Source organism: Tamandua tetradactyla, chromosome 2 (genome assembly GCF_023851605.1).
Source record: "Tamandua tetradactyla isolate mTamTet1 chromosome 2, mTamTet1.pri, whole genome shotgun sequence".
Classification (NCBI taxonomy): domain Eukaryota; kingdom Metazoa; phylum Chordata; class Mammalia; order Pilosa; family Myrmecophagidae; genus Tamandua; species Tamandua tetradactyla.
The window spans coordinates 50,413,371-50,436,636 of record NC_135328.1 but is presented as its reverse complement, the minus strand read 5'-3'; the positions used below and the strand labels follow the sequence as shown (position 1 = coordinate 50,436,636).

The 23,266-nt window shown below is 37.5% G+C and overlaps 1 protein-coding gene across 3 annotated transcripts in view; it reads right to left on the bottom strand.

The window, feature by feature from the left end:
- Positions 1–23,266, bottom strand: part of STXBP1 (syntaxin binding protein 1) — a 130,966-nt gene that overhangs the window by 86,752 nt on the left and 20,948 nt on the right. The window lies entirely within an intron of this gene.

Sequence of the window (23,266 nt, the reverse complement as noted above, 5' to 3'; positions counted from 1 at the left end):
TTGACAGGCAAAAAAAAAAAAAAAAAAAAGCCCCATGAGGAAACAATCAAACAAATCCAGAATGTAGAACATTCAAGTCAGTTGGTCTTGCCTCTTCGAAAAGTCAATGTCAATAAAAAAAAATATGGGGACGATCAAAAGGTCTAAAGAAACAAAATCAATGTATTTGAACCCTGGTACAAAAAAAATGGTATACAAGTGACTGGGGACAGTGAGGAAAATATGAAATCAAACTGGATAAGAATTCCTACAGACTAATCTTTAACCAACTTTTCAGTATGTTGGAAAATTCTCTTAATAAAAAGAGACCAAAGATGAGAAAAGAACCAGTATTACTACTCTAGAAGAAACTCATCCGACAACTAAGTCTCAGTTAGAGCCTGAAAAAAATTATTAATCTAATTGACTTTCAATGTCCCTTAAAGGATAAGAAGAAAAAGAGACAGAATTAATAAAGTCTAAGGTAATCCACCCTAAGATTATTTAAGGAAAAACAAACTGGAAAATATTCTCAGTAGCCACTTGGTTGCCTCATCTTCAAATTCAGAAGAACTTTTATTCAAAACATGAGGTGTGCAGGCTCAGCAACTTTTAAGGAGTGTTCCTTACAGTAGCCTATTGTTTAAAGCCTATAGTGTGAAATTAACACAGAGCTGAGGGAGATTCTTACTCAGCTCCAGTGTTTTATTTTTCTCAAATCCCTAGCAACTAATACTAACAATACTGATGTGTCCAGAGATCAGGGAGATGGCTTCTCTCCTTCTTCTCCTCACTATACCAATGCTCAAGAAAGTAAGGGAGAAGGTGAAAAACTATAAGAGAAGACTATCAACTGGTTTAGTTCACCCTGGTACTCCTAGTATGGCCTTCTGAAAACCATTCAAGCCTAAAAGTTCTTCTTTTACCCCTCCTCAGCTACCAAACAGAAGCAGCTTTGTTACTGCTGCTAAAGGAAGTTCATGAGGATTATCTGTGACTGGATTAGAAACAAATAGAAAGTCCTGAGTTACATCTAAACAAGTAATAAGCAGCCTTTCTGCCCTCACTATTACAACACTCCTAGTGGCTTATACTTGTCATTGTGAATCTCTGCTGGCATGAAAGGTGATAATAATACTATCTGCCCCCAAAAACCACAGAGAAGGAAAAAAAGTCATCTGCCAATGTATCTAGCAGACCAGTACAATCTAACTTCCTGATCTATATTAAAGTCTAGGCTAAATGCGTCTAAAATCCTTTTCAGAGCCAAGTTTCTACAATTTGATGGCATACTGACACAGCATAAAATCCTCAGAGCTTTGCATTCTAACTGACTATAACCATTTCCTCATTTCCTCCTCAAAACAATCATGGACAATGACACTAATACAGGCAGGGTACTGACTTTAAGACACAGGAGAAACACCATAAAGAGAAAAACTGAAAAGGTTAGTTAAGCCTCCCAGCCTAGAGAGTGTAGGCTCATCCCTGAACTGAAGCCTTCTTTGAGTATTACTTTGACTCAACTTGAGGGTAGGCTCTGTGCATCACAAAAGCACCAGATACTACTCTGCTGGATTCTCCACCCCATCTCTAACCTTCAAGCCTGTTGGCCACTCTTCCCTTAAATGTTAGTATTCTTCAGAGTTTAACCCAGGTCCTGTTCTCTTCTCTCCTCTCCTTGTGTGATGTGACCCGCTCCAAAACTTCAATCTCCTAATAATTCCGCAACCCATATCTCAGCCCTCTCGCCTAACCTTTAGCATGCAAGCCCACTGCCTGTTAGTCATCTCCCCTTGAAGAGTCTATAGGTGCCTGCAACTAGACACCTATAAAATCACCCTTCTCTGGCAGTCCTCCTTCTTCACCTGTATCTCAGTGAATGCCAGGACCTTCCAATTGGCTGCCCAAGACAAGAAAACAGGACATTTTTCACAATTCCTCTTTTCATTTCCAACCAATCAATCACCATGACCCGACACTTCTGTATTCTAAAACTCCCTCAGGTCTGTCTTCTTCTCTTCACCCATGACTACTTCTCTATCCCAGCATAGAGCACTATTCTCACCACCATAATCTCCAGCCCGAACCAACACAATAGCCTCCTAATTGACCCTCTACTCTCAATCTCACTCATTCTCATCCATTCTCTACACAGCAACCAAAGACCTTTCTACACTAAATTCTAACTCTGGCTCTCTCTGGCTTAAAACCTTCAGTGGTTTCCCACAGCTCCTAGAATAAAAAAAGACAAAAGTCCTTACCAAGGCTAGGAAGGTCCCAAGCACCTTTCCAACTTCTTTTTTAAAAAATTTTTATTAATAAAACCAATCAACATACAACACAAACATTCTTAATGTATGAATATTTCATACTTGGTGTGTGTGCTGGTTTGAATCTGCAGTGGACCCCAGAAAAGCCATGTCCTTTAATCCTCATTTAATATTGCTGGGTGGGAGCATTTTGATTGTTCCCATGGAGATGTGACCCACCCAATTGTGGGTGGTAACTTTTGATTAGATGATTTCTATGGATGTGTGTCTCCACCCACTGAAGGTGGAGTTGCTTACTGGAATCCTTTAAAAAAGGAAACATTTTGGAGAACCAGGAGAAAGCAGGCCTTCTTGAACCAAGGTATCTTTCCCCAGATGCCTTAAATTGGACATTTCTATAGACTTGTTTTAATTGGGACATTTTCTCAGCCTTAGAACTGTAAACTAGCAACTTCTTAAATTCCCCTTTTTAAAAGCCTGCTGTTTCTGGTATATTGCATTCCAGCAGGCATCAAACTAGAACAGTGTGCAATCAATGGCTCGCAATATTACATACCAACTTCTTTCTTTAACACCCTTCTCCACCCAGACTGAACCTTTCTCTCCTTGCCAAATTTGGATGTTCTACTTGACTTACTCTCCTCCAGCACCTGCCCATACCATCCTTTTGTCTGGCTAGCTTCTAATTATCCTTCAGGTCTTCCTTATTTCCCATACTCATTGGGTGCTTGTGTTAGTTAGATTCCGTTGTCAACTTGGCCAGGTGAGCATACCTAGTCTTGTTGCTGAGGACATAAGCCAATGGTACATGAACCTCATCTGTTGCTAATTACATCTGCAGTCGGCTAGGAGGCGTGTCTGCTGCAATGAGTGACTGGTTTGACTTAATTGGCTAGTGCTTAAATGAGAGAATGCACTGTAGCACAGCCTAGCAGCTCGGCATTCTTCATCTCAGCACTCGCAGCTCAGCCCAGGCCTTTGGAGATGCAGAAAGAAGTCACCCCGGGGAGAGTTGTTGGAACCCAGGGGCCTGGAGAGAAGACCAGCAGAGACCATCCTGTGCCTTCCACGTAAGAAAGAACCTCAGTGGAAAGTTAGCTGCCTTTCCTCTGAAGAACCAACAAAATAAATCCCCTTTTATTAAAAGCCAATCCGTCTCTGGTGTGTTGCATTCCAGCAGCTAGCAAACTAGAACAGTGCTCTCCCAGATGCTCGCATATCACATCATATTGCCATCACAGCACTTAACCTGCTGCTCAACTATCTAAATTTCACTAGGATGATGTCTAATTATACACCATTATTTCTGTTGCCCTTAACACAGCTTCTGGCACATTGGAGAGACCCGCATAAATATTGGTTAGATGAACAAAACATTGGTTCCAGAACCCTCTAAGGCATACTGAAAGGGAAACAAGCCATCATATACTCCTGGAATTTTCTGACATTTCAGAAGTCCACCATCAAGAAATAACTACTGAAGACTCTTTTTTCAAATCTATGTCTCCACAGCTAGGTTCCAATAATTTTTTTTCATTTGTTTGTTTCTCTCTTTTTTCCATCTTTCTCTATTTTTTTCCTTAAGAAGAAAATATGCTTTCTTAGTATGATAAATATTTAACATTCCATTCAATTCCTACATGGTCAGCTCGTCAGACCAAATAATTAGTAAACATTTAAAGTAAAATATCAAGGGCAAACAAGACAGAAGGAAAGGACTATTGGAAATCTGTACTGTGAGAGGTTGTAATTTGAATCATCAGTAGTTACTCTTACTTCAGAACCCCAGAGATGTGTATTAAGATCATATTAGCATGTACAAGAAATAAAGTCCCCATTGCTCAGTATATACCTTGAGGAACTGACTGTGGGACACAAATGGATGCCTGTACACTGGTGTTTATGGCAGGAGTGTTTGTGATTCTCAATGGATGGAGATGGTCTAAAGGCACAGAGACTGGGGAATGGAAGGGGGAACTATGGTGTGTACATACAATGGACTGCTGGGCAGCACCAAGAGGGAGTGAAGTTGTGAGGCATGTAACTAGGTGTATGAACCTTGGAGACTGTATATTGAATGAAATATCAGGAATCAAAGGATGGATATTGTCATGCCTCAATCATATGGACTAACTATAACACAAAAACTCGGTGAACTGAAGTCAAGAGCATGGGTTATCAGGTTGGGGCCTGTTGTGGAGGGTCCTAGACTGTGGGGTCTTGCAGAAGTCACATATATTTTGGAGTTGTAACTGTTATTCCTAAATTTAGAAATACTTAGCATTTTGTATATAACCTTGTCATTCCCAGAAACCTAGGGTAGTTGTATGACACCTGAGATGCAGAGTTGGAGCTCTGAAGCTATGAAGGTCAACAGAGCCCCACACAGGAACTGTTGAAAGGTTGAAAAAGGGATCAGACTTTGAGTAGAGATGTGAAGGAAGCTGATCTGGATAGGACTAAGGTAGAGCAGAATACAGGGTAAAGGATGATATCGTCCATATTTTAAAACTTCAACTTCTGTGTGAGAGATTTATTTGGTGCAAAATTCATACTTTGGGTAGTGCATTACCTAATTTAACTTGCATGGTCAATTAACTGAACACCATAAGTACATGGAATCTTGAATAGAGTATGAGATTTTCACCTTGAATAGGGTGTGAGATCTTGTTGGTTTGTCTAGGTTAGTGGGAGGCCATGGTATATCCCAGAGTAATTTGGGCAGTAATGAAATATTTGCAAAATCCCCTTGGTGGGGCTGGGGAGAAAGGAGGAAATATTCAACTTCCCCATTTGGAAAATTTCTGATATTCTCGCAGGCAGTGGAAACAACCAAATCAATGGGCTAAGCCTTCGATCTTGGAGTTCACCCCCATGAAACTTATTCCTATAAAGGATAGGCTAAGCCTCCTTGAGATTACGCCTAAAAGACATCCCCAGAGAACCTCTTTTGTTGCTCTTTTGTTGTCTCTCTTCTGAGCCAACTTGGCGGGTGAACTCACTGCCCTTCTCCCTACATGGAATATGACTCCCAGGGCTCTAGGTCTCCCTGGCAGTGTGGGGCAGAGCCCTGGGCTGATCCGGGACCAGGCATAAAGGGATTGAGAAAGCCATCTTGACCAAAAGAGTGAGGAAAGAAAGTAAACAAAATAAAGTTTCAGTAGCTGGGAGATTTCAAACAGAGTTGAGAGATTGTCCTGGAGGTTATTCTTATGCATTATATAGATATTCCTTTTTAGTTTATGGTGTGTTGGAATGGCTGATAGTGGGGAGAGGGTACCTGAAACTGCTATTCCCGTAATCTTGATTATTGAAGACAATTGTATAAAGACACAACTTTTACAATATGACTGTGTGATTGTGAAAACCTTGTGTCTGATTCTCCTTTTGTCCAGGGTATGGACAGATGAGTAAAAAAATATGGATAAAAAATAAATAAATAGTAAGGGGGAATAAGGGATATTCTGGTTTGCTAGCTGCTGGAAAACAATATACCAGAAATGGAATGGCTTTTAAAAACGGGAATTTAATAAGCTGCCAGTTTATAGTTCTAAGGCTGACAAAATGTCCCCATTAAAGCAAATCTATAGACATGTCCAACCTAAAGCACTCCAGGGAAAGATATCTTGATTCAAGAAGGTCAATGAAGTTCAGGGTCTCTATCAAGTGGAAAGGCACATGGTGAACACAGTTTGGGTTTCTCCCTTGGCTGGAAGGGCACATGATGAAAACAGCGTCATCTGCTAGCTTTCTCTCCAGCTCCCTATGAGGCGTTTTCCTTCTTCATCTTCAAAAGTACTGGCTGGTGGACTCTCATGGCTCTGCCATTCTTCTCTGCTCTCTCTGAATCTCTCCCTTTCTCCAAAATGTTTCCTCTTTTATAGGATTCCAGAAAACTAATCAAGACCCACCTGGAATGGGTGGAGACAGTTTCCACCTAATCAGGTTTAATACCCACACTGATTGAGTCACATCTCCATGGAGATAAGCTAATTAAAGTTTCCAACATACAATACTGAATAGGAATTAGAAGAAACAGCTGCCTTTACAAAATGAGATTAGGATTAAAACGTGGCTTTTCTAGGGTACATACATTGTTTTAAACCAGCACAAGGGGTAAAGTAAATTGGGTAGATGGAAATACTCGTGGTCAATGAGAGGGAAGGGTAAGAGGTATGGATGTATGAGTTTTTTCTTTTTTCTTTTTATTTCTTTTTCTGTACTGATGTAAATGTTCTAAAAAATGATCATGTTAATGAATACACAACTATGTGATAATATACACCATGTATGGAATGTAAGTGTGTGAAGATTTATCAATAAAAATATTTCAGGGGTGGGCCGCGGTGGCTCAGCGGGCAAAAGTGCTTGCCTGCTATGCCGGAGGACCTCGGTTCGATTCCCGGCCCCAGCCCATGTAACAAAAAACGGAAAAACAAAATACAATAAAGCAAGAAAATGTTTAAAAATGTTTCCCTTTCTTCCTTCCTTCCTTCCTTCTATCCTTCCTTCCTTCTCTCTGTCTTTCCTTTAAAAAAAAAAAAAAAAAAAAAAAAAAAATATTTCAAAAAAAAAAGAAAGAAAGAAATTGCTTTGTTTTAACCAATGCAAACTTTCGAAAGGTACTTCTGAGTGGGGAAATGCTGCCTGGTGAATAGATCGTCTGTCTATCAGAAGTGTGAAAGATTTAATTTCCTGGACTCTTCTATTAAATTATTCAGTAAACCTGAACAGGTAAACTAATCTCTGTAATTACATCTGTATAATAATAATCCCTTATATTGGCTCTTTATTGTTTTCCAAGCAATTTTCTGTATATTATTTAATGTGAGCTTAAAAGAATTCTGTGATGCTTGATTAGCATTCCCAATTTAAAGGAGGCCAAATAACATGCTTAGGTTATCCAGCCACCAAGAGTTAGAATCAGGTCTGTCAGGCAGATGCTCTGACTTCTAGTCCACACTTTTTCTACTCTACATACTACTTCTAGTCCAGAACTTTTTCCACTCGGCCTCACTTGCTTTGATAAAAAAAGCATGGGGTGAAAAAAAAATTAAGTGAAACTCATACTTGCTGAAATTAAAATGGAGTCTCAGATACTTCAACTCCAGTTCTAACAGCTCAATAATAAGCAAGAGAATGAGGCAAGCAGAGAAGAGGATTGAGTGGTGCATTCCCAAAGCACATCTCATATAGGCAAGTACAGAACTTGCAAGTTCAAAAGTCATGCTGCTAAATTGACAGTGATAATGATAAAATTTGACCTGACAACTCCACTACAAAAAAAGATACTTGATTAGCTACTAAACACTTGTTTGCTTAAGGGGTGCTGTGTGAGTAAAGGATGATATGATATATATTTTAAAACTTCAACTTCTGTGTGAGACCAAAGGAAGAAAGGTTTATTTGGTGCAAAATTTACATTTTTGGTAGCACACTAAGTTAACTTGTATGATCAGTTTATTTGAACACCATAATTACATGGAATCTTGAATAGGGAGTGAAATCTTTTAGTGTGATGGCCCAATACAACCCAGAGTAATTTTTAAAAACACTGTATTCAGAAATCTTCACACACATATAGTCAGTCCATCCAAAGTATATAATCAATGGCTCACAATAACACCACATAGTTGTGTATTCATCACCAAAACCATTTTTAGAACATTTGCATCACTCTAGAAAAACAAACAAAAAGAAAAAAGGGGCGGGTCACAGTGGCTCAGCAGGCAGAGTTCTAGCCTGCAATGCCGGAGACCTGGGTTCAATTCCCAGTGCCTACCCATGCAAAAAAAAAAAAAGAAAAGGGAAAAAAAAAAACCCATACATCCAATATCCCTGACCCCTCCCTCTCATTGACCACTAGTATCACAATCTACCCAATTTTTTTTACCCCTTATGCCCCACCCCCCATTATTTATTTATTTTTTTGTCCTTTTTTTTTTACTCATTTGTCCATACCCTGGATAAAGGGGCATCAGCCACTAGGTTTTCATAATTGCACATTCACACTGTAAAAGCTAAATAGTTATACAATCCTCTTCAAGACTCAACGTTACTGGAATACAGTTAAACAGTTTCAGATACTTCCCTCTAGCCACTCCAATATACCACAAATGAAAAAGGGATATCTATATATTGCATAAGAATAACCTCCCAGATAACCTCTTGTTTCTGTTTGAAATCTCTCAGCCATGGAAACTTCATTTTGTCTCATTTCTCTATTGCCCCTGGTGTAAAACTGTTATGTACCTCAGAGAAGCCATATTCTTTAACCCTGATTCAGTATTGCTACATGGGATCTTCTGATTAAGTTACTTCCATGGAGATGTGACCTACCCAATTGTGGGTGTTAACTTTTAATTAGTTAGCTTCCATGGAGATGTGTCTCCATCCATTCAAGGTAGGGTTGCTTAGTGGAGTACTTTAAGAGGAAACCATTTTGGAAAAAGCTTTAGAGCCCACTCAGCCACAGACCTTTGGAGATACAGAAGGAAAACACCCCCAGGGAAGATGTTTGAAGAAGCCCATAGACGTGCCTTCCCAGCTGAGAGAAAAAGCCAGAATATCATCAGCTCTTTCTTGGGAGTTAAGATGTCTTTCTCTGGATGCCTTAGTTTGGATATTTCTATCCAAACTAAGACCTTAGACCTGTAAACTTGCAACTTAATAAATTTCCTTTTTAAAAGTCCTTCCATTTCTGGTATATTGCTTTCTGGCAGCATTAACAAACTAAAACACTCTTTTTGGTCAAAAAGGCTTCCTCGATTCCATAATGTCAGGTCCTAGCTCATCCTTGGGAGTCGTGTCCCACATAGGGGGAAGGGCAGTAAGTTCACCAGCCAAGTTGGCTTAGAGAGAGAGGCCACATCTGAGCAACAAAAGAGGTTCTCTGCATTCCAGAGTAATTTGGAGAGAGAAAAAAAAGTATTTGTAAAGTTCCCTTGTGAGACTGGGGAGAAAGGAGGACATATTAAACTTCCCCACCTGAGGAGTGCCTGATATTCTCATAAGCATTGGGAACAACCAATTTAATAGGCAAAGCCCTCAATCTTGGGACTCGCTCCTATGAAACTTTTTCCCTGCAAAAGAGAAGGTAAGCTTACTTACAATTATGCCTAAGAGTCACCCCCAGAGAACCTCTTTTGTTTAATCTCAATTAAAATATATTAAAAAAAAAAAGAGGTGCTATGTGTCAAAAGAGCTAGAGGGAAAACCTTTCAGGGCATGTTCAATAAGCCCTTTTCTGATCCTGTGGTAGACAAACGCCCTCTTCCATCTGATGGGTAACAAATAGAGGATTCCATGTCACAAACCACCTCTCAGGGAAATTGTGATCCAATTTAAACTACTAATCACCCCATAATAAGAGTGATCTCATTCAAAACAAAGGAGGCCGATATTTAGAAACAAATAGCAAGGACACAGCATATTTAAAACTATGGGGAAAAAAATCCAAAAACTATGGGATACAACTAAAGCTGAACTTAGATGAAAATTTATATTCTTAAGAGATTTTTATTCAAAAACAAAAATAAAAATAAACCATATATTCAGTTCAAGAAATTAGAATACACACACACCAAAAAAAGAAGAAACTAATTTTTTTTTTAAAAAAGATGTTACTGTCAAGTCTTTCCATGAAAATAATAATACAAACAGCACAGAATGAGAAAGGGGTTTTCAGCCACTGACACAGGAGATATTTTTAAAATGTACCAATTAAAAGTCAATTTTATTTTCCTTTTTTTTTTTTTTTTGCATGGGCAGGCACCGGAATCAAACCCGGGTCTCCAGCATGGCAGGCAAGATCTCTGCCTGCTGAGCCACCATGGCCCGGCCCTCAATTTTATTTTATTTCTTTTTTCTTGTCATTTAATTTGCTGGCTCTTCAAGAACAATGTAATCAACCTTTCTTGTTTTCTTTAATAGGAAGATATCTAATGTTTTAATTCAAAATTTGGAATTGAAATGCCCATTTATATGAAAATAAAAATTTCTAAAATGGATTTAAAAAAAAAGTAGAAAGCCTGAATAAACAAGTGATAATTGAATTTAAAAGGCTGCCAAAGATTTATCCTCCTCACCAAAAAGCAACAGGTTCAAATAGTTTCCTGGAACATTCAAGGAAAAGAACTTCCATGTTATATGACCTATTTTGGAACATACTGAAAGATGGGAAACTTCCAATTCATTTTACGGAAGAGAAATTCTGATGCAGAAGATCTGAAAAAGATTTAAAAGAGAGAGCAAAAATATATATTGTACTCAATTGTTCATTTAAAATATTTACTCAGGGCGATTAAACAGTGCCTCAGTGGCACAGTTCTTGTCTGCCATGCCAGAGACCTGGGTTCGATTCCTGGTGCCCATGCAAAAAAAAAAAAAAAATGCATATATTTATTCAGTGCCTACTATGTACCAGGCACCGTTCCAGATGCTGAGGACACAGCAGTGACCAAAACAAAGCCTCTGCTCTAATGGAGCTTACATTTGGCTGGTGGAGGTAGAGAAAAAACAGACAAAGAAATGGTAGGTATGAAATAACAGATGGTGACTAGTGATATTTTTATGTCTTTCTTGTAAGTCTAAACATGGTAAGGGGGATAGGAAATTCTAGGGGAAGTTTCCATTTTTTATAAAGAAGTTAAAGAAAATTTCGCTGCTAAGGTAGCATGTCACCGAAGACTTAAAGGAATCAAGGAACCAAGTACGCAGATACATATCTGAAAGAATAGCATTTCAGACATAAGGAATAGCCCTGAGGTGGAACATATAAAACATTGAGGTAGAATTATCAAAGAACAACATTAAAGAACTAACATTAATTAATGAATAAAGAGATGTAGATATTACAATAAGTAGAATAGAATAAAACAGTAATACATGACAACCAAGTAGAATTTATTTCAGAAAAGCAATGATAGTTCAATATAATTAATTAATTATATTACATTAATTTAATAGATTAAATAAGAAAGCTATATGATTTCAATAGAGACTAAAAAAGTAATTAATCCTGATATTAAAAAACTCATAAGCTGGTACTAAAAAATAGCAGTTTAAATGTCACATTCTTAGAGAAACTTCCTCTAACCTCCCCAGTCCTACACCAGGCCTCCTTGTTAATATGCTTATGGTTCCCTGTACTATTTCACTGTAATCTTCATTACAATTATTTGCAAATAAAGCTTTTTTACCCAGAAACAAACAAACAAAAAACAGCTGAAAACGTATGAGGAATTACAAGATAAATACAAGATACCAAATAAATACAAGAAAAACTAGCAAGATCTTCTCTGGAGCATCAATAATCAATTAGAAAATGTAAAAAGAAAAAAAGAAGATTCTATTTACAATATCAACAAAGACTTTTAATACCCAGAAATAAGCCTAACAAGAAATTAGTAAGATTTACAAGAGAGACATAAAAAGATCTTAATATAGGGAGTTAAGGCTTAAAATGTACAGAGTTTCTATTTGGGATGATGGGAAAATTTTGGTAATGGATGTTGGTGATAGTAGCACAAGTTTGGGAATATAATTAACAGCAATGAATTACATATTTGAATGTGGTTAAAAGGGGAAAATTTTGGTTGTATATATGGTACTAGAATAAAAATTTTAAAAAAATCTATGGAATAATAAAAGGAAAAAACTGCGGGGCACAGTGATTCAGTGGCTGAGTTCTCACCTGCCATGCTGGAGACCCGGGTTTGATTCCCGGTGCCTGCCCATGCAAAAAAAAAAAAATCTATGGAACTGCACAACATAAACAGTAACCCTAAGTCAAAACACGAGCTATTTATAGTTAATAGTACAATTATAAAAATGTGCTTTCATCAATTGTATCAACACCAGCGCAACGTTTTAATAATAGGATAGTATATGGAAATTTTTTTAAAAGACCTTAATAAATGGAGAGGTGTATCATGCTGCTTTATGAAAGTCAATTTGCAAAAATGTTCTTTTTAGATAAACATGATTTCTGCAAAACTCCGAACATTCATCTGGAACGGTAAAGGCTGAAAAGAGCCAGGAAGTTTCTGAAAACAGTAAGAAGAAAAATTTCCCCTACCAGATTTCAAAAAATACTATAAAGCTATGGTTATCAAAAACATGATAGTACTTCCAAATGAGGACACCCAAAAAGAAAACGATAATGAAATAGAATAAGAAGTCCAGAAAAAAAGATTCATATGAGAATTTTGTATATGATAAAGGTGGCATTTTAATCAATAAGGAAAGAAAAGAAAACTCAACACATGATATTTGGTCAATTGGTAAATTTTTCTTTCTTTCATATTGTCACACAGACATTTACTCTAAAACTTTCATTGGCAAACAGGCGTAAAACAATTCATAAAAAGTTATTCTACAAGATAAATAGTCCCAGCTCTCTTTTCCATGTAGATGCACCAACCAGCCCCAGGCCTGGTAAATAAAATTTATTATTTATTTACAGGCAAATTAAAAATTCCAGAAGCAGGGTTTTTGTTTCCCTTTTAGCAGCAGTTGGCATTAGTGTTGAAAGAACTGTTAGGGGATCAAGCCTTAGGGACTATCTTTTAAGAATGAAGGCTACACCTCACTGGATTCTCATACCCTGTCATGCAAGGAAGGGAATAGCTCAAAAATCTTGACTATCACTAATTCACTAATGAAAGGCCATTTCTAACACCCTTCAATGCCGATTATGTCAGGTATCGATTCATTGTCTCTCAGCTTCAAATCCAGTCTTCATTGCTTACTCTGTGAAAATGGAACTGGACTCTTTAAATACTTTTCCTAGAGAGACATTATAGGAGAAAGAAACATTCCTTCCAGATTCCTCCTCTTGGCAGGCACCTAGAGGATGGACAGCTTCTCCAGTACACAGCTCCTTCAGCAACTGATGTCCTGGAGCATGGAGCAGAATTGACTAAATTTTGAGGAGAAAATAAACTTATTTCTCTACTTCACACCTTCAAAAAAATAAATTCTAGATGGATTAAAGAAAGAATATAGAATTATAATGGTAGTCCTTCTAGCCTCCAGTGTTTTGTAGAATCTAGAAGGAAAAATCTGAGATGGTGGAAAGACAGCCCATGACAAATTCTGGGATCTGTTCTGTAACCACTTGTTGAAGTGTGCTTTGAAAATTACTGCTTTTTTATTTCTTTGCTTTGTATATATATTTTACAATAAAAAAACTTTCAAAAATTATAATGGTAGCAAATGATAACATAGGTACTTTTTAAATAAAATTGGGCAGGAACTTTCTAAACATGATCAAATCATAAAGGAAAAGACATAGTATGATAGTTTGAAGCTGTTATGTCGCCCAGAAAAGGCCATGTTCTTTTAATCCATTCCTGCAGGTGCAGCACTATTGTAGTAGGTCCTTTTGATTAAGTTATTTCAATTGAGTGTGTTCCACCCCATTCAAGGTAGGTCTTAATCCCCTTACTACAGTCCTTTATAAGAGGGTAAAGGATACACAGAAAAAGGCAAGAGAACTCAGAGAAGCTCCCAGAGAAGTTAAGAGATGACTTTAATAGAAGTTCATAGAGAAAAACCCTGGAGAAGCTAAGAGAAGACAGACAGAAGTTCAGAGAAGGTGCCACTGGAACAAAAGCTGAACGCAATGAAACCTGGGAGCAAAGGACGAGCAGATGCCAGCCATGTGCCTTCCCATGTGAAAGAGGTATCCCAGATACTAGCAGCCTATCTTCAGAGTCTACATATTGTCCTGATGATGCCTTGAGTTGGACATTTTCATGGCCTAAGAACTGTAATGTCTAAGCCAATATATCAGAAAAAGCTTTAGAAAATCAAAACTCATAGATATAAGTACTTCTACATAATAAAGACCCCTCAAAGTAAGTTTAAAGACAAAAACCAAATCAGAAAACTTGCAACATATGACAGAGGGCCAATATCTATTTATATCTATCTATCTATCTATCTGTCTATCTGAAAAGCACTTCTTTGAATATATAAGAAAAACTCAATAGAAAAATAGTCAAAAGTCATATATTAGTTATCTACTGCTGCATAACACATTACCCCAAAACTTAGCAACTTAAAATAACATTCATTATCTCAGAGATACTGAGGGTCAGAAATCAGAAAGCATCTTAGGTGGTAGGTCTGACTTGAAGTCTGTCATGAGGTCACAGTCAAGCTATTGGCCAGGGATGCAGCTATCTCAAAGGCTCAACTGGAGCTGAAAAATCCACTTCTAATCTCACTCCCCTGGTGTCAGCAGGCCTGTTTTCTCACTAGTTGTTGGCTAGAGCTTCGGTTCCTTGCCATGTGGGCCTCACCACAGGACTACTCACAACATGGCAACTTCCTTCCTCCAGCGTGAGTGAGCCAAGAGAGTAAAGCAAGAGTACCCAAGAAGAAAGCCAGTTTTTTATAACCTAATTTTGAAGTGACATTTCATAATTTCTGCCATATTCTACTGGTCACAGAGAGCTACCCTGTTATCAAGTAGAAGGGACAACACGGGGTGTGTATATCAGGACGCCAACCCCAAGGCTGCCAACCACATAACATGAACAAGAGCGCCAAGAGCTTGGCTCAGAGAAAATAGGATAGGGTAAGAATAGCAATTAGAAATTTTCATTTTTCACACTTCTATATTGAGTTTTTGTCATTGTTCTTTTTTACAATGAGCTGTACTTTTGTAATTAGATTGTATAATAAAATAATAAGAAAAAAATAGAGAATGCATTTCTGCATCTGGCTGAGTGCTCCCCTGGTTAATCCTGGCTCTAATCATGGTTACAACCACCACCATTATTGATAACCTGTGATGGGCCAAGTACTATAACTGTGTACTGTATATACACTATTTCTAATCCTAAATGTCCTAAAGATAATTATCCTCGTTTTATGGGTGAGGAAACCCATCACTTAACAGCACAATCAAGTGGTAAGGTTAGAATTCAAACCCAGATTTCTCTGTCTCCAAAAGGCCAGTGTCTTTTCACTAGACCAGCTGACTTGCACCCTGATGCCTCCTGTAAACTGACTGGAAGAGTGGGTAGAGTAAAGGCCATCAATTCTTGAGTTCTAGGGAAAAATACAAAAGGAGAAGCCTATTGGACTGAGGAATTTTTGCCAACCAAAATAGCTGTAAATGTTCACTGCCCTTCTAGAAGCCACTAGAGTAGTGGGATTAGAATGAACTGAACATCCTAATGTTCTGAGCCAGGAAAAGTTCTCTGCTTCAGACCATATGCTTCATAATAAAACTGATTAACAGTCAAAACTAACTACAGAAGTTCTTCTGAATAGCTGGTTCAAGAAAAATTGACTTTTTCTCATCATCCACTCTACATCCCAGTCCACCAATATTTCCCCAGATTATTTACTGGTTAACATCTAAGGTTTCTTCTCTATCCCTGCTTTTCTCCACCCAGTACATGAAATGCATATTAGGGGACCGTTTTCCAAGGACTCTGATTCCTTTCATTCATCACACTGGTGCTCTGCCTGGTGTGAGGTGAGCTCAGTTATCATTTACTTAGCTATTCACCAGCCAAACTCCAGGTGGAGAGTAGAAGAGATCAGAGGTGTGGAACTCAGCCTATAGATGGCAGAGGCCTCTCTCTTCCCCCCAATAAATATCCTGACAGAAAAAGCTATTGAAATTTAGACTTTCCAAGTCAATTCAGAGTCTCTTGAAAGGGGGCTTCAATATTTACAGGGCAGATTATGATCAATTGGTGGCTGAACTTCCAAAATAAATGTAAAAATTACTGCTTTTCTTTGAATGAAACACTGACAACAAACACTAAATTTATAGAGCACTTATCATGTGTCAGGTGCCATTGTTTGCAAATTATGTAGTATGAGCAACTGAATCCTTTCAGCAATCCCATGAGTTACTATTATTAGCCTTATTTTACAGCTGAGAAAACTGAGGCCCAAAGAGGTTAGGATAATTCCTCCAGCCCACACAGTTAGTTGTAACAATATTAACGGTTAATATTTATAACCATTATAAGTTAATATAGCGCTTAACACATGCATTGTATAAGTACTTGTTCAACGCTCATAATAACTCCATGAGAGAAGAGTATTACTGCAGAGGTAGGTAACTTGCTAATAAGAAATAGCAGAGCCAAGATTCACACCCTGGTGCTCTGGCTAGAGTCTACGGATTGAATGTCAACACTCCCCTTCTTGGGATTTGGACTCTGGATCACAGACTCCAGAACCTATACCCTTAACTTCTGTTGGATGAGTTCTTGATAGTTGGAAATACTTTTTCCTAAACTACTCCAAGAATTTCCAGATCTATAGTCAGACACTCTGGGTTCTATTCCTGACTCTACCCCTGATTCACAGGTGACACGGGGAAAGTTACAACTGTGCCAAAAACAGACAATAAAACTTGCACTTTCCTTTCACCTAATAAATACATTTCACATCCTGTTTGACTCTAAATAAAGGCAAAATTTGACTTCTACAAAGAGCTAACTTTAGGTTGGCAGTACCTCAAAAGTTAAACATCAGGTTACCATATGACCCAGCACCTCCATTTCTAGGTATATGCCCAAGAGAATTGAAAATACATGTTCACACAAAAACTTGTATATGAATGTTCACAAAGATATTATTCTTACAGGCAAAAAGTGGCCACAACCCAAATATCTATCAATTGACAACGGATACACAAAATGTACCATAACCATACAATGGTTTCATGGCTCAGCCATAAAAGGGAATGGAGTAGTGTCATACCACAAAGTGGATCAACCTTGAAGATATTAGTATAAGTGAAAGAAGTCAGACATAAAAGACTACATGTTTCATAACTTCATTTATATGAAAAGTTCAGAAAAGGCAAAGTCACAGAGACAGAAAGTAGAATAATGGTTTACCAGGGGATGGGGATGGGCAAATTGAAGCTGACAGCTAACAGGTACTGAATTTCTTATTGGAGTGATGGAAGTGTTCTGGAATTAGATGGGGGGGGGGGGTGTTCACACAACTTTGTGAATATACTAAAACCACTGAATTGTATACTTTAAAATGGTGAGGTTTATGTTATGTGAATTATAGCTGAATAATTTTTTTAATTAAAAAAAGAGGTGATATCAAAAGTAAGCTGTTAATCCAGTTAGTTAGTACACACACACTCATACTGAACTTTCCCTGCATTTAAAATACTTACCATTAAGAGGGCGGGCCACGGTGGCTCAGCAGGAAAAAATGCTTGCCTGCCATGCCAGAGGACCCGGGTTCGATTTCCGGTGCCTGCCCATGTTAAAAAAAAAAAAATACTTACCACTGAGGAAGTTTTAGTGCCAGTCTAAAACATTTACACTGACAAAGAGTAACCCAACATTAAATTGCACAGCCTCAGTCTCCACAGAGGAGCATACTTAAGTATGAACATTTATTTCACTTTAAAATTAAATACAAATTTGTGAGTGACCTACCCATGTCACACTTTTTCTACACAACTGTGAGAGAGTTTAAGGAAATAAATCATCTGATCAGAATTATTGTAGTTTTAACTTAGAGTAAATTGCTTTCTCCAGAGTTTGTAACTACCTCTTTGGCATACAAAACATCCAAGGATTTTTGAGTGCAGATTCAAAAGAAGGGTGAGTTTTTCTTTTATGTATTACAAACACAAATTATAAGAATTAAAAATAGATGAAAATAGAAATTAGGAAATAAGAAAACTGATTACTAACTTAAAAAAAACACTCTGCATACAGCTACTAAAATAGTTGAAAAGACATACTGGGAAAATCCAAATAAAAGAACATACGGTTCCGATCACTCAAGATGGCAGTGTAAAACAATCTAGGGTGCCATTTCTTCTCAGAAAATCTTTGAACAACTAGGCAAAACTGGCAGAGCCATCTTCTTCAGAACTTCAGGAAACAGTTAACTAGGCGAGGGCCAAATCAAGAAGATGAAACTTCAAGAAACTATAGGAGAACCTCATGAAGTTGGTCCTTTCCATACCTCCTCCCCAGTGTAGTGTGCAGCCAGCACAAGCTTCCATTGTGAGTTCCTTCCACACTGGGGTGCCTGTGTGTAGGTACCAATCTATCTGATGGCAGACACCTCCCAAAACTTCCCCTACAGGAAGAAGCAGCTTACGGACAGCTAAAGCAGTGTTAAGAAGCAACTAAGTCAAAGTGGCCTAGGGCAAAGGAGTATCTGTTCTAAGACATACAACAGAGCACCCAGGAAGAGGAGAAAGTCTATTTCATAGGGAGTAGAGGGGCATTTGAATTCCTGTAAATGGGGGAATTCCTAAGCCAAGAGCACGCACAGTCCAAGACAAGACTGGACTCAAAAAGACAGACAGGACCATGTACTTCACATACGCCTTGGGTTGATCTTCTTGATGGGAGGGTTAAATTCTGAAGGAAAGCACTGCCAACAGAGAGCCAATTTGCAGACTGAAATGTTTTTTTAACTGGTTTGTTTTTGTTAGCTCCTGGCACGCAAGGAAATCCCTGTCATATCACTTGCTGACCATAAACTTAAGAAATAAATGGCTCAAAGACTAATTCCCAGAGTTAACACTTTAAAATACTAAAATGTACACTGTGTAACAAAAGATTACAAACACACAATGAAACAAAAAATGATGGCCCATCTAAAGAAAGAAGATAAATCCAGAATCTATCAAAAAAGAAGACCAGGCTTTGGACATAATGGAAAAAGACAAAAAAAAAAAAAGAAAAAAGAAAAAAAAAGATCCTCAATATACTCAAGGATATAAAAGAAAACACAGAGAAAGAACTAAAGAGTATAAGGAAACCAATGAATGAACAATAAGAGATTCTCAATAAAGACAGAAATTTTTAAAAAGAATCAAAGAGCAATACTGGAGTTGGAGATCACAGTAACCAAAAGAAAAAATCTCTAGAGGGTCTCCAAAGCAGGTTGGAACTGAAAGAAGAGAGAATTACTATACACAAAAAACAAGACAATTAAAATTTGCTCAGGGTGAGAAGCAGAAAGAAAAAAAGAATAAAAAAGGCAAACAGAGGCTCAGAGACCTCTGGGACACCATTCAGCATACCCATATACACATTTTGGAGTCCTGAAAGGAGAGAGAGAAGAAAGGGAGAAAGGGAAAGAGAGAGAAGGAGGGAGGGAGGAACAGGGAGGGTAAAGAGAAAGAGAGAAGGAGGAAGAAAGAAAAGAAAGAGAGAGAGAGAGGGAGGGAGGGAGGGAGGGAGGGAGGGAGGGAGGGAGGGAGGGAGGGAGGGAGGAAGGAAGGAAGGAAGGAAGGAAGGAAGGAAGGAAGGAAGGAAGGAAGGAAGGAAGGAAGGAAGGAAGGAAGGAAGGAAGGAAGGAAGGAAGGAAAGAAAGAAAGGAAAAAGAGAAAGAGGAAGGGAGAAAGAAAGAGAGAAATAGAGAAGTAAAGAAAGAAAGAAAAGAATATTCAAAGAAACAATGGCAGAAAACTTCCTAAATTCAATGAAAGATGGGAATATGCAAATTCAAGAAGTTCAATGAATCCCAACTAAGATAAACTCAAAGAGAACCATACCTGGACACATAGTAGTCAAACTGTCAAATGCCAAGAACAAAGAGAGAGCTCTGAAAGCTACAAGAGAATAGTAATATAGTTTGAACAGGAGAGTCCCAATGAGATTAAGTACTTAACTTGCCAAACCCCAACCAAAACCATTCCTGCCAATCCTAAAGAATAACTAGGACATTATATAAGATTCTATAAAGGTTCCAGTCACCAGAGTAAATCTCCAAAACCTACAACCTCCAAATGGGTCCCTTGACCAGATAAGTCCTGAAATGCAGAGGGGCCAGCCCTTCCAGAACACAACTAGTTCCATCCCCCTACCCCATATTATGAACAGCCCCTTCCAACATGAAAAAGTTAGAATGGGCATAGCCCAAATACTCCTAAAGAGTGGGAGAAAGATCAAAGGTGATGGTGGAGTTATATAGAGAAGGTCGGGTTTAACAAATGAGTATGAGTGCTAAATCATTATATTGATATTTCTTTTAGCCTCCAGTAAGAGCAGCTAGAAATAAAAACCTAAAATTGTGGAATTGTAATCCATACCAAACTCTGAAATCTGCTCTACAATTACTTGTTGCAATGTACTTTGAAATTTATCGCTTTTATGTTTATATCTTATTTAAAGAGAAGGAGGAGTACAACTAAGAAAATAGGATTTAACAAATGAGTATGACTGCTGAATCACTATATTGATATTTCTTTTGGTCTCCAGTCTCTTGGAGCAGCTAGAAGAAAAAAAAAAAAATCGTGGAACTATAACCTATACCAAGCTTTAAAATCTGTTCTATAACTATTTGTTAAAATATACTTGGAAATTTATTGCTTTTTTTTTTTGCATATATATTTCTCAATTAGTAAAAAGTTTAATAAAAAAAGTAATGGTAAATCTATGGTTTTGAACATACAATGTATAAAGATAATTTGTAACAAGCATAACAAAAATGTGGGGGAACACAGGGGTATAGGAACAGTGTATGTATATGCTATTCAAGTTAAGTTGGCATCAAGTCAAACATGATTGTTATAGATTTAGGATGTTGAATTTAAGCCCATGATAACCACAAAGAAAATATATGAAAAATATAACCAGAAAGAAATGAAAGGTACTCAAAATACAATATACACCAAAAAATATGAAAATAGACATTAAAAGAAAAATTGAGGGACAAAAAACTGTATGCGACTTACAAAGACCAAATAGCAAAATGGCAAAAGAAAGTCCTGTATTATCAGTAGTTACCGTAACTGTCAATGGATTAAACTCTTCAGTTAAAATACAGATATTGGCAGTACTAATAAAAAAAAGCCTGACATACCTATATGCTGTTTATAAGAGATGCACCTTAAATCCAAAGACATGAGCAACAAAAGAAAAAGTAGATAAATGTGTTTTCATCAAAATTAAAAACTTTTGTGCATCAAGGGACTTCATTATGAAAATAAAAAGACAACTTAGAGAATCAGAGCAAATTATTGGAAACCACATATGTGATGAGGATTTAATATAGAAAATATGCAAAGAAGCACTACAACTCTAACAAAAGACAAACAACCCAATTTAAAAATGGGCAAGACTTAAAAAGACATTTCTCTAAAGAAGATATATAAATGGGCTATATTTACATGAAAAGATAGTCAATATCATTAACCATCAGAGAAACGCAAATCAAAACTACAAGTTACCATTTCACACCCACTAGAATGGCTACTATTAAGTGGAAAATAGCAAGTAATGGAGAGGATGTAGAGAAACAGGAACACTCGTTCATTGTTGGTGGGACTGTAAATAGTGTAGCCCCTATGGAAAATAGTTTGGCAGTTCCTCAGAAAATTAAGTATAGAATTACTACAAAACCTGGCAATCCACTTCTAGGTACATACCCAAAATAATTGAAAGCAGGGACTCAAACAGATATTTGCACACTACCATTCATAGCAGCACTAATCACAAAAGATGGAAGGAACCTGTTCTATTTGCTAGCTGCCAGAATGCAATACACCAGAAACAGAATGGCTTTTAAAAACGGAAATTTAATCAGATGCTAGTTTACAGTTCCAAGGCCAAGAAAATGTCCCAATTAAAACAAGTCTATAGAAATATCCAATCGAAGGCATCCAGGAAAAGATACCTTGGTTCAAGAAGGCCGATTAAGTTCAGGGTTTCTCTCTCAAGTGAGAAGGCACACGGCGAACACAATCAGAGTTTCTCTCTCATCTGGAAAGGCACATGATGAACATGGTCAGGGTTTCTCTCTCATCTGGAAAGGCACATGGTGAACACGGCGTCATCTGCTAGCTTCTTCTCCTGGCTTCCTGTTTCATGAAGCTCCCTGGGAAGCATTTTCCTTTTTCATCTCCAAAGGTCGCTGGCTGGTGGACTCCGCTTCTCGTGGCTATGTTGTTCGGCTCTGCTCTCTGAATCTCTTTCTCCAAAATGTTTCCTTTTTTATAGGACTTCAGAAACTAATCAAGACCCACCCAAATGGGTGGAGACATGTCATCACCTAATTCATCTTAACAACCACTCTCAATTACATCACATCTCCAAGGAGATGATCTAACTACACTGTCAAACATACAATGCTAAATAAGAATTAGAAGAAACGGCTGCCTTTACAAAATGGGATTAGGATTAAAACATGGCTTTTCTAGGGGACATATATCTTTCAAACCAGCACAGAGCCCAGTGTCTATCAACAGATGAATGGATAAACAAAATGTGGTATAGACATACAATGGAATATTATTCGGCTGTAAAAAGGAATGAAATTCTGATACATGCAATAACATGACCAATCTTGAAGACATCATGTTGAGTGAAATAAGGCAGAAACAAAAGGAAAAATATTGTATGATCTCAGTGGCAAGAAATAATTAAAATAAGAAAGCGCATATATAGTCAGAAACTAGAATACAGGTTACCAGGGGCCAGGATAGAGGTAAAGAATGGTGAGTTAATGACAAGTGGTACAGAGTTTCTGTTTGGAGTGATGGAAGAGTTTTGATAATGGATGTTGGTGATGGTAGCACAACATTGTAAATATCTTTAGTACCACTGAATTATATATTTGAATGTGGTTAAAAGAGGAAATTTTAGAATTTTATTAGAATAAAAAATCTTTTAAAAACATAGGACTGTATAACACAGGGAACCCTAAGATAAACTATGGACTATAGTGATTACTATAATTATAATAATACTGTTTCATCAACTTTATCAGGTACCACACTAATACCAAGTGATAACAATAGGGAAAACTAGGGGTGGGAATAAATTAGAAATCTGTATTTCTACATGACGTTTTTTGTAAACCTAATTTCTCTAATAAAAAATGTTTTAAAGAATATAGGAATTATTATAACAGCCAACATTCAAAATAATCACCTAGTACTTATTAGGCAGTGTGCTAACAATTTACATACATTGTTTCTACTATTTACAATAAACCCACAAGCTAAATGCAAATATCCTAATTTTATAAATGAGTGAGTTTAG